Here is a 13006-nt window from a genome sequence, read left to right as displayed (position 1 = left end):
CATGCATGTATTAACACAACCTCAAATTTAATTTGCTTTAACAAATCTATGGCTATGAACCTGGCATTCTAGCATTCTCGGTATTAAAATACAACATTTCCCCAAACTCACTACCTAGATACTAAATAAATAAATAAATAAATAAATAAATAAAAGAATGAACAAAACTTAAAAGAGCTTGGGCATTTAGGGTCGGCAAATATAAATAAGGACATGGCCATTTTATTCTCACATCCCCCTAGTCAAAAAAAGGGATAGCTAGAAGGATAATTTGGAGGGCTGGAAGAGAAGTGAGTATTTGTATAGGAACCAAATAAGAAAAAAAACTTCCCAGGACTCATTTAGACATATACTAATTTTCAAAAAGGAATTTCTACCTGCACCCACCCCCCCCAACACACATACATACTCGACACATACCACCTTAGCAACACCACCACCATCATTTCCATAATAGAAAACAATACTGAAGAATTCACATATATCTGTTTCTGTGAGTTTCTTTGAGTTAAGACAATGTTTTAGCTGGGAAATCAGGACCAACAAATTGACACAGTTTGTGGACAACAAATAATAAAAATATTATGCCTTTGTAAAACTCTTAAATAAAAGTTTTGGTAATAAATAACACTGTCTCCCAGATAAAATTTTAATTAAAAATTAGTATACTCCTAAGTTTTCTTTCAAGTGCATGTTAGGCAAACTGGTCTATCTTCTTCTTCCTTCTTAGGTGGACTTTTTTCCCCTCTTCCATTTCTCTGGTATTACAACAATCTAAGGACAATGTCAAGTTCATGACCTCCTCTTGCTCCATGTAATTCTATGTTCTGTTTTTTCCCACAAGCAAAAATGGATTTGTGGGGCGCCTGGGTGGCTCAGTGGGTTGGGCTGCTGCCTTCGGCTCAGGTCATGATCTCAGGGTCCTGGGATCGAGCCCCACATCAGGCTCTCTGCTCCCCAGGGAGCCTGCTTCCCTCTCTCTCTCTCTCTCTCTGCCTGCCTCTCTGCCTACTTGTGATCTCTGTCTGTCAAATAAATAAATAAAATCTTTTAAAAAAAATGGATTTGTGAGCATTGTTTCCCTTTGACATTGTTTTACTAATAAATTAAATTGTTTAGTTGGCCCTGTTCCCAAGTGTGTATTCCACACCAGAAATCTCAGTGCCATTGTTCAGGGACAGGAGAGTATGGAGGGTGTCATAGAGCTCTGTGGTTGTGGTCACCTATGACCCCAGCAAAGAGGTTGGTGGCACCAGATCTTTGCAGTGGCTGCCATGTGGCCATGAGTTCTGCTAACCAATTCATATGATATAAGTTTGGTGCTTTTGATTTATTTTGAATATTGTCACAGGGCAAAAAATTCAAAAGACACAAAAGGACCCAGATTCCCTGTCTTAGAAGTAACCAACGTTCTGTGCTTCCACACATATGCAAGAGAATACATATTTTTTACACAAACAGTAGCATTGTGTATATAGTACAGGATATATATTTTTTACACAATCGGTAGCATTGTTCACCTTCCTTTAATGCTTTTAAATGTTGGATATCTTGATTATGAAATAGGAATGCAGTAGAGGGTGGTATCTTGAAAGCCACTTAGAGTATTTGAAGGAGGAACGTGTGCTCAGCTGTGTGAAATGCTTGAGGAAGATGAGGATTGAGAGTTGACCACTGGGTTTGGCAAAAAAAAAAAAAAAAAAGAAAAGAAAAAAAAGAAAGAAAGAAAGAAAAAGCCATATGATTTTGCCAAGGACTGTGACTAGGCAACAGTGGGAACAGTACCTAATGAAGTAATTCGAGAGAGAATGGAGGAAAGGAAGTGTAGACAGCTCTGTGAGAGACAGATTTACCATTGACAATTCTCAAGACATTTTTATCAAATGGAAGAGAAAATAGTGGAGCTGCAGCGGGGTCACGAGAGAGGGATGCTCTGAAGATGGGAGAAATTACAGCTAGTTTGTACAAAATGAGGAATGATCCTTTAGGGCAGGAAAATTGAATGATGGAGGCCAAAAAAGAGGCAGTTATAGGAGCATTGTCCTTAAATGGGTGAGCGGCGAGCAGAAGGGATTCAGGACAACCTAAGGGAGGGCTGGCCTGTGGTGGGCAGGCACACTGCTCGTCCAGTGGGGCGGGAGGGCAAGCAGAGTGTGAGGTACAGACGCAGGGAGGATGGCAGGTATGGCCATGGGAGCAGTGACGGTCATCCGCCACTCACTTCTAAGGTGTCACTTAAAGAAGCAGGGAAAGGACACCTGGGTGGCTCAGTGGGTTAAGCATCTGCCTTCGGTTCAGGTCATGATCTCCAGGTCCTGGGACCAAGTCCCACATCAGGCTCCCTGCTCAGCGAGGAATCAGCTTCTCCTCCTACCCCTCTACCGCTTGTGCTCTCTCTCATGCTCTCTTTTTCTTTCAAATGAATAAATCTTAAAAAGGGGGAGGGCAGGGAGAAGGGGTAGTAGAGTGTTAGGGGGGATGTTCATCTAGAGGAGGAAGAGAACAACTAAACTGTGTAACTGGAAAACCTGAAGGCCCAATGAAGTTAGTGGTTAAATTTTGGTTAAGAATTTTGGGGCAGCTGGGTGGCTCAGTTGGTTAAGCACCTGCCTTCGGATCAGATCATGATTCCAGGGTCCTGGGATCAAGCCCCACATTGGGCTCTTTGCTCAGCTGGGAGCCTGCTTCTCTGTCTTCCTCTGCTTGCTTCCCCTTGCTTGTGCTCTCTCCCTCTCTCTGTCAAATAAATAAGCAAATCTTTTTTTTTAAAAAAAAAAAAAAGGATTTAAAGTGAGATTGGTCAATATATTTGTGTGTTCTTCTCAATAATGTGAATATATATATATACATATATATATATATACACAGGTGAAATGTTAAGCAAGTAGAGGCTGGTGTTCTGGTGGACACATACAACAGTGCGGGAAACAGAATAAGACGGACCCCAAGATCCCCTGGCTTCTGTTGTAGACCCTTTCCCTGGAGTGTGGCAGGGCTTGTCGATATGATGGGATATGACTCCCATGGTTACATACATTGTGTGCAGATGGAAGAGATTTTGCAGATCCCTTATCAGTTGACTTAGAGTTCTTGGAAAGGGATTATCCTGCGTGGGCCTGAGTCATCAATCAAGGCCTCAGAGAAAGCTTAGGTCTTCCCTGAGCACAAGAGATGCTCTCCTGAGGCTTTGAAGAAACAAACCATTCCAAGAAGTGAACCATTAGGCATGCTACAGCTACAAGAAATGAATTCCGTATGCATTTGGAAGAGGACTCCATGCCTCCGATGAGAACTCAGTCCTGCTCACATCTTGGCTGGTCACAGACTTGTAAGACCCATGGAAAGGACTTGCCTAACGTTTGATTGGACTCCTGACCCTCAGAGATGGTGCAGTACCAGAGAGGTGTTGTTTTGACCCACTGAGTCTGTGATCGTTTGTTACTGCAGCATACAGATCTGAAACAGAGGGGGAAAGAGGCAAGGGAGTGAAGGGTATAGATGAAGACTGATTAGAGTGAAGCATTACAAGAACGAAGCTGAGTGAGGAAGGAATGAGAACATGAGGAGGGTAAAGTACAGAGGAAGAGCATGAGCATCGGCACAGTTACAGTTTGACTATTAGCCGAGACTCTTCATTGTGCTATGTGCCATGCTAAGGAAAAGCCTGCTGAACATGGTATTGTGGCAACTCTTACCTGGCTGGAGCAGCAGGCTCCATGTGGCTGTGGAGATGTCCTGCAACCCAGTGTGGTTTGGAGCCATAAAGATGGAGACAGGGAGGTGGTTTCCCCAGAGACGCAGGTGCCATCCCATGACACTGGCCAGAATGTTAACAGGTTTGCTGGGCCTCGCTGAAGGGCCCTCAACTCAGATCCTAGAGCCTAACTATTTGACTTGATGCTCCTACCCTGAAGGCCAATTTGTATCAGCTCCCAGAGAGGAAGCATCCCTTGCAAAGGCCCTAAGGAAGGAGCCTGGAGGGCACTTGGGGAAAAAATGCTGGAATGCAGAGACCCGGGAAAGAGGTGTCAGACAGAGCTAGAGAGAGAATCTACATATTTAGGACAAAGCAGACTCCCCTACATCATAGGCTAGCACAGGGCAAGAACAGTGTTCTGAAACCCGTAATTAAGAGATGAGGCTTCAAAGTGATTTAAATGACACCAAATCCTAAGAAGTGCTCTCAAGCTGAGATGAATCACTGGCCCCATTGTGCACTTGTTTTTCCTCTGAGCCTCGCTATTCCCACTGCAACTATCTCCAATAATCTTAAGTGGCGTCAGAATGTTCAAAACAAAATTATATTTAATTCAAACAGTAAAACTAGCCCATTACAGCTCTTAGGAGACAGGGTAGAGAGTGACAGATGGGGGAAAAAAAAAAAAAAAAAGAGGCTGTCCCAACACCAAAAGGTTAGAAACCGTTTGCTCAAACCTTTAGTTAATAGATGCATAATGAAGTTTCCGATCTTGCCACTGCAATTGTTTGTGTCCTGTAATGTGGGATTTTATTGTCATTTCATAATGTCATTTTATAATGGAAATGATGCAGAACAGCCAGGGTACTTTAGGAAATCATATTTTCCTTAGCTGTACCAAAGGATCATCTTTTGTTAGAGTCTTGCTGTTTTCTTTCAAGAGGTATCCCTTGCACAAGTAAAAAGAAAGAGTCCATGTAGTGCTTGTTTTCTGCTGTTGGCTGGTCTTCACGATCTACAGAACCCCCGATTACAAGGGAACCAGCAAGAACAAAACAGGAAAGACATTCAAGGAAGGGGAAAAAAAGTAATTGGGTAGCTGCAAGGGGGTCTGGTCTGAGGTATTGTTTCTAAGCAATCAAGAGAACTCAAGTAACTTATCAATACTATCATTAAGTACAACTATCATTTTGGAGGATTGTCTAAGACCTAATCTTTGTGTCTATATGTTATCTCTAAACGTTAACACAAGACTGGGAGGCTTTCTGACAAGGGCTCATTCTGGAAGCCTGTTCTTCTCTTGGCTTCCAGGACACCCACCCTCTGAAGTTTTCTTCCACTTCTTGGTCTCCTTTGCCAGCTTGTCTTTCCCTGCCAGACTCAAAAGGCCCAGACTTTCTGCCTACACTCTGTGCGGGCATGAGCCTGTCTCATCCTGCAACTACAATCAATACTCACTTTACCCAGACAAATGCCTCGAGCTCTGACCTCTCCTCTAAGCTCCAAACGAAATTGCCAGAATGGTTTTTTTTATTATTATTATTAAATTAAATTTAACTTATGCCTCTGTTGACCTCTTTCCAAGACTTCCTCTTGCATTTAGAAAGAAAGGCAAACATCTCCAGTGGCCTCCAATGTGCTCCCCTGTCACCCTCCTCCCCCCTGCCCGCTCCCCGAGCCCCTAGCTACACTGGCCTTCCTGCACGGTTCCTGTCTCAGCCTGAGGAAGCACCACAGGCTGTGGCATATCCTCATCCTGGGAAGCGCTTCCTGCTGATCTACCCCAGGCTGGCGCCTTATTCTAGGTCTTTGCTGAGGTATCTTTCTGCAAAGAGTGCCTGAGCTCCTCATCTAGAACAGATCCTCCGGCTCTCTCTTCCCCCACACTCTCTCTTCCCTGATCTCTTTTATTTCTCCATAGAACTTTGTAAGAGTTGAAACGATTTTCTTATTTGTTATCTGTCTACCCGCTGTAATGTGAGATCCCTGGTGGCACAGACTTTCTATTATTCAATCCTCTATCTTCCAGGCCTAAAATTATAATACCTGACATAATAAGTATTTGTTACACAGCATTATTATTTTAGAGATATGAAACTAAAGCTTGAGGTGTATATTCGTTTTCTACTACTGCTGTATCTAAGGATCACAAACCGAGTAGCTTCAAACAATGACGTTTGTTGGTAGGGCCATGTTCCTTCTGGAGGGAGGCTTCAAGGGAAGATCCATGGCCTCACTCTTTCCCACCTCTAGAGCAGCTTGAATTCCTTGGCTCGCAGCCTGTTTCTCCATCTTCAAAGGTCATCATTCCAAAGTCTATTGACACACGCCCTTTTTCCGACCCTGATTCCTCCTAGGTATCCTATGTCTCCTCTTATAAGGACACTTGTGATAACATTGAACCTTCCTAGATGATCCAGAATAGTCTCTCCATCTCAAAATTTTTAATTTAATTATATCTGCAATGAAAAAAAAAATCCCTTTTGCTGTGTAAGGTGACATATTCAGACATTCCAGGGATTAGCACATGGACAGCACCGGAGAAGAGGTGGGCATTTTTTCTGTCTACCACATTATGTTGAAGGAACTTTCTCAAGGTTGATTAGCTAGCAAGTGGCACAGTTTTTAGCTTGAGCTTCTTTGACTTCTATGGTCTGTGCTGTCTTTGAAGCCAAGACATACCACCATCCCTCCAGTGCCAGCAAAGCCCAGTAGGAGGGCTCAGCCTGGAGTGGTTCCAAGACTCCAAGAAGGAAACCCCAGTTTTGTAGTGATGGTGGCAGCATTCGTGTTCTCTAGGGTTCTCTTCTCTGACAAGGTATCTTTACAATATGTAACAAGCCATTGCTATCACTCTGGGAGAGTTTCATGTAATGAGTCTGCTCTAAATGTACAAGTGCTGCACAAAGATAAACATGTCACAAGGTTTGCTGAAGAGAATTACTCGTATGATTCTGAACTATACGAAAGAACAATAATACTGATCAAACCTACCATTTTCTAAGCACTGTTATTTCCTAGATAATTTCACATGTTCATTATCTCCTTTAATTCTTACTACAACCACTAATGATAGGTCTTATCGTTTTTGTTGATAAAGAAATTGGTGTTTATAGGTATGGAGTGAATTACCATATAGCTCCAAGTGTACAGAGGGAACAGAGGGCTTCAAGGACTCATCAGCCTGCTTCGAAGTTCATACCCTTCCAAAAACCCAAATACCTTCGAGGGCAAAGGAGAGATTTCCTGCTGAGCTATCAACAATGGGCAGAGGGGAGGAAGGGGAGGAAAGGGAGGGATTGAAACATAGGGCCCTAGTAGATTTCTTTCTGGAATTTTTTTTTCTTGGGAACTTGAAAGGCAAGATAGTGGCTTGTGAGGATTTCGCGAGTTACAGAATCCTTTACCCCTCGTGTGGGTTAACATAGTGCCCAGAACATTATAAATACCTAGTAAATACTGGTGAAGTTTCCTGAATAAATTTAGATATAAATTTTCACCCTTTTTCAGAGGATGCACTGTTGTTCGTTTCTTCTATGAGATCACATGGAATTTAGCTGGAATAAGAGAAGCTGACCCCAGGCAGTACACTAATAGCCGGATTCCTACACAGAACAGAGAAGGGAAGCTCGGCATGGTAGTGCTCCACATTCAGATGGGAATGGCTGTTTTCAAAGAATGAGCTGGAAGGTGGCAACCCCAAATGCACATATCTACCGGGTAAAGCTTTGAAATCCTTGAACTCTCATCAGTTTATCCTCTGGAACTCTCCCCGCCCCTCTTCATTCATTTATTTACGCACTGAGTTACCATACATGGAATCCCTACAATGAGACCCCCTCCGTGCTGAATCATAGGTTCATAGCGATAATGAGGAATCCGTCCCTGACTAAAAGAGGACAAAAAACAGTAGTAGGAGAAAAGGATATAAAATAAGTGCACCCAAGTATTATAGGGGCTATACACAATTAACCATGTAGTGTGAGCAGCTCAAAAAAACAGATTAATAAAATTTCCCTAGTGAGAGGTAGAGGTGGGATCAGGAAGCACTTCCAAAAAAGGAAGCTTTTTTTTTTTTTTTGGAGGGGGAGAGAGAGAGAGTAGAGCACGCAAGGGTGGGAGGGAGGTGGGCAGAGGGAGAGGGAGAGAATGTTAAGCAGGTTCCATGCCCAGCCCAGAGCCCTGCATGGGCTCAATCTCACGATCCTGAGATCATGACCTAAGATCATGTCCTGAGCCTAAATCAAGAGTCGGATGCTTAACCCAGGCGCCCCAGACAAAGGAAACTTTAAAGAGTGCTTACGTGCTCCTAAATTTATAGGAAAGGTTAGGAGTCACGTGGGGGGAGCCAGGACGATTCTGGATAGAAGGAATAACGTGAGCAAAGATACGATGATATTGAGCCCTTGCGTTTTATAGAAACTATAAACTAGAGGTTGGCTTACTGGCTCCTTTTCATTGTGAAACAATGGCCCTCAGACAGAAACAGAACTCAGTATAACACACGTATTTAGGAGTGCCTTCCACTTCTTCCAGTTCTGCGGTCGGCACTTGCCTGGACGTAGCTGCAGGCAGCTCTGCCAGATTCCCCAGGCTCTGCCTGCTTCTGGAAAAGCACACAGGGGGCGTGCTGCAGCTGGGCAAGGGCTCCACTTCCTGTGGCTGATCGGGGAAGCGACGAAGCTCACCACTCCTGCTTCCTCACCCTCCCAGGGCTTCCTCCGCATCCCACCTCCATTTCTTCTCCTCGCTGGGACCTTCCAAGCAGTAAATGTGCACCTCTGCCAGCTCTCATGTGAGCCATTAGAACTAATTTAAGTACTGGTGGAAAAACAAGCAGAGATTTGATCCATCGTTAAGCTAAAACAAAACACAGAGTCTCTGGGAGTTGTGAGTATGTGTCTTTCCTATGTCCATAAACCCTAGAGATGAGAATGTGAGGTAAGTAATTAAGGGAAAAGTTTTAGTCCTTGAACCTTCCATACTTCTCCCCATCTTGTATTAATTTTTACCATTTAATCTACACAAAGATAGTTCCACGATAGGAACTGTCCTGTGAAAGATCATGTTAGCAGATCATTAAAATTTTTGACTTGATATGCTTTTACATCTGCACTGCAAGCTTATCTGGGCATAAGTATCTTGGAAACACAGTATTTCCAAATCTAAATGTCAAAGCAAGTTCAAAAATAGCCCATTGGAGTGTTTCCCTTAAGCAAAGCAAATCCCCCTCCAAGTCCAACATGTGCAAAGTTTAAAACAAGAACGGATAATGCTACAATAAAGCCCACAATATGGGCAGGACTGTAAAAGATTTAGGACTGGTTACGTATTATGAAAGACTATTTTTATCACAAAGGGACTTTCTGCATTTGCAAAGAGCTACTCCAAAAAATAAATATCATGAGTAAAGTTCTCCAAAAATAAAAGTATAGTTTCAAAAACACTAATCTAAAAAGAAAGTATTTCACCACCACCCACATTTATGGTTTTCTTTTCTTTCCTTTTCAACACTCAAACTTTTATGTATCTCTAAGAACCACGGTTTCACTTCACCTTAGATATCATCAGCTCTGTCCCTTAGAGTCAGAAATGATCCAAAGTATCACTTAATCCTATCCTTTCATTTCACACATGACCAACTTGACAAATTGTACGAAACACCTGCTACCTAAGAAGCAATGTACCGGGAGAGACACTAATGTGAAAAATGCATGATTCCCTGAATCATTTAACAAAAACAATTTCACTTGTGCCTTAAAGAAGCTTTCTATTTATTTGAGGAGACTGATACTGTATACACGCAGAGAAGGATAATTTCAAAAAGATTGGTTCAAACAACGTACAGTCCACAGACAGAAGTTATTTGGGCTGGTGGAATGTTGGAAGTAAATAGGTTTTGGACTAAATTTGAAGAAGGGATGTAGTTTCACTATAAATAAGTACAGCAAAAAGTTGTTTTCCGGGGCGCCTGGGTGGCTCAGTAGGTTAAAGTCTCTGCCTTCAGCTCAGGTCATGATCCCAGGGTCCTGGGATCGAGCCCCGCATGGGGCTCTCTGCTCAGCGGGGAGCCTGCTTCCCTTCCTCTCTCTCTGCCTGCCTCTCTGTCTACTTGTGATCTCTGTCTGTCAAATAAATAAATAAAATCTTTTTTTAAAAAGTTGTTTTCCATAGATGGAATAGTATTGGTAAAGATTCATTAATAGTAAAACCCACATGTGTCCCATGAGCTCTGCAATGTGGATGAACAGAAGCAATGAAGAAAGTATCCAAAGTTGGAAAGGTACAGAATTTGGTCAAGTGGTGAAGTCTAATTACTTATTCACCACTTTTTTACAGCATTTTGTATTAAGTGGAATTTTTGATTGGAGAAAGGAAAGAGAATGGGGTTTATATATATAAAACCATTGGAGTCAAAAATTAACTGAGTTGCCAAGGGTCCTACATCAAGATTAGGGCTTCCTAACGAGAGTTTAGCAGTAAGGATGCTTCTGAATGCAAGGAGCAGACAACCTCAATTTCAACAAGTCAGACAATTTACTATCTCATGTGAGAAAGAAGTCCAGAGGTAGGTACTTCCAGGATATGTTTGTCAGATTCATTAGGGAACCCTGTTTTTTCCATTTTGCTCTATTGTGCCATCCTTCCCAGGTGGGGTTGGGTCTCCCTCCATGTCACAAGGTGGCCTCTGTGGCTCCTGCCATCAATCACTGCGGGTACCACAGCGTCCAGTATAAGAAGAGAGACTATTGCACCCCTGCCCTCCTGCTGAGAATGAGGAGACCCATCCCATGAGCTGTCCATCAGTCTTCACATTTGGCTTGAACCACATCATACATTCATTCCTAAACCAACCTCTGAAAGTGAACGGGATTGCCAAAAGCAACCAGGATTTTACCGTTGAGTCAAGTGCAGAGAGGTGAACGTCTAAACAAAGTCAGGACTTTCCTAGCAAGGAAAAAAAGAGGCTGGCTTTTGAGCAAGCAACTCACACCAGTTAAGTGGCCACAGCTATTCCGTAAACCCTGTTTGGAGGAACAGTCAAAGTAAAAGCCCTCCCTCCCTCCCTATTCAGAACAATGGCTCATGCACAAAGCCTGGAGAAGATGAAGGCTGGGGGTTTCCTCTAGGCAGCAGCAGGTCTAGTATAATTAATGATGGTTTGGAGCTGGAATTTTGAAGCCTTCACATTCTATTCAAATCACGAGGCAGTCAGGTGCATGAGGAAAGCAGCAGAGGGAAGAAGCAGTTCAAGGTGGCAAGAAAAGGTTGAAAGAATTTAAGGAAGACATTTGGAGATAAAGTAGGATCTTTATCCTATTTAAGACTGTTAACCAGTCTTAAATACTCGGAGGGTAGGTCCTTCCCAATTGCGTCCCTCTTTCCAGTAATATAATGCTCCATACATATATTTAAAGATGTCTCAAATTAATTTATTATTCTCTCCATTACTTTATTTCATAATATGATGTCAGAATTCTTAATACCACAGTAAACGTAATGTTTTGGTTAAGGTAACTGTTGCATCCTGCGTCAAGAGCATAAAATCCGGGCACCCAAATCAATTTTCAAAATCATCTGTTGCTACATTGTCATTTTAGTAAGGAAATGATGATGATGTTTTGTGAAACCACATCTTTTTTTTTTTTCACTGTTTTCTACCTTATGATAAGAGAGAACACAAAAACAGAATGAGTCACCCCTTCGCCACCACTTCCCTTTCATTTTCCTTCCTGTTTTCCCATTGGAGCCTGTGTGTAAGGTCAGTGATGGACTCATTAGATTCTCAAATCACACTTAAGTAAAAGTACTGAGGAAATGTTTTGTCCTTCGTTCGACAAATATTTATTCCAAACGCTGTGCCAGAGAATAAAAACTCCAAATAAGATACAGCCATCTAGTTTATGCATCTATTAAAAAGGATCAAACAAAAGGACATTTAGTGGCACAGAAAGAGAGTTATAATAAATGAAAATACATGCCTATAAGTATTGTTTACTTTGGTGTGTGAGTATATAATATCCATCAAGATATTTTTTAATTATTTGTATATGTATAAATAACATATATATACACACATACATAGATAGATGTGGAGGTGGAGAATGTTACTTTAAATTAACAAAAACACATGACTCTAATCACCCTGTCTTCTGTGGGTTGATGGTAGTAGGGTAGGGAGAGGCAGAATTCATGACCGGGGGTGGGGCTGGGGGGAGACTATTTCCTTTTGCCCACACAAGCCGGTGCAAACCAGTTTTGCCTAAGAAAGATCCCAATTAAAAGAAAGATTATCATTTCAAAACATAGAGTAGATTGCTTTTGCCTAATATATTTTCACTTTCCAGCAATGCACACTATTTGTAGAATAAGAATTGAAGAGGATATAGTTTCTGTCCTCAAGAAGCTCTTGTAGAAGAGAACTTGTATATAAAACATTGCCATACAATATTATAGGAGTTATTTGAGGGGAGATACACATATAGTGTATATTCATGAAAGCACTGAGGGAGAAGCCACTAGCTCTGCCTGGAGGCTCCTAGAAAGGCTTACCCTAAGATGTGGCTTCTGAATTGGCTTTTAAACCAAAGCCTCTCAGAGAGAATACCATATGTTAAAGCAGAAGAAAACCGACAACCCAGGAGGACTGGTTCTCAGATGGGTGTATATGGAGACCCACATAGGGAGGCAAGAAGTGGTAAAAATAACAGGTTGTAACAGTAGATGGGGACTAGATAATGAAAATATAAGCCATCTTCAAAAGTGACTTTATGGGGGCACCTAGGTGGCTCAGTCAGTTAAGCGGCCAGCTCTTCATTTAAGCTCAGGTCATGATCTCAGGGTCTTGGGATCAACCCCTAAGTTGGGCTCCATGCTCAACGGGGAGTCTGCTTGAGGATTCTTTCTCTCTCTCTCTCTTTCTTCCCTCTGCCCCTCCCATGGCTCACATATGCTCTCTCTTTATAATAAATAAATCTTTTTTAAAAATTGCTTCATGAAGAAGCCACTGAAAATTATATATTTTAACCAAAAAGTAAACACCATTTTAAAGTTTTTTTAATGTACATTTTTTGTAATCATGGAACAAAAAAGAGAACTAACCTTTTTTCAGAGCTTGAAGTTTTAGATCCTCGGGACTAATTCTTTCAGATTAGAGTGACCCGAAGTGGATTCCCAGGTTGGGGTCAGCCAGTAATAAATTTTCACCAGTCTAAGAAGTAATAAGAGAAATAAGTAAAATCTATACAATTCTTTTTGTGTCTATCATTAATAATACAAAAAATTGACAACACTATGTCGGTGCCCCCT

General features: G+C 42.0%; 1 long non-coding RNA gene across 1 annotated transcript in view; it reads right to left on the bottom strand.

Annotated features, from left to right (window-relative positions):
* LOC116576336 overlaps positions 1-13006 on the bottom strand; it is a 41989-nt gene that overhangs the window by 22493 nt on the left and 6490 nt on the right. Inside the window, exon 2 of the long non-coding RNA XR_004280111.1 lies at positions 12800-12908. This is a non-coding gene — a long non-coding RNA (uncharacterized LOC116576336). The remainder of the gene's footprint in view (positions 1-12799; positions 12909-13006) is intronic.

This window comes from Mustela erminea, chromosome 17, assembly GCF_009829155.1.
Source record: "Mustela erminea isolate mMusErm1 chromosome 17, mMusErm1.Pri, whole genome shotgun sequence".
Taxonomy (NCBI): domain Eukaryota; kingdom Metazoa; phylum Chordata; class Mammalia; order Carnivora; family Mustelidae; genus Mustela; species Mustela erminea.
This window is presented reverse-complemented; position numbering and strand designations above follow the sequence as displayed.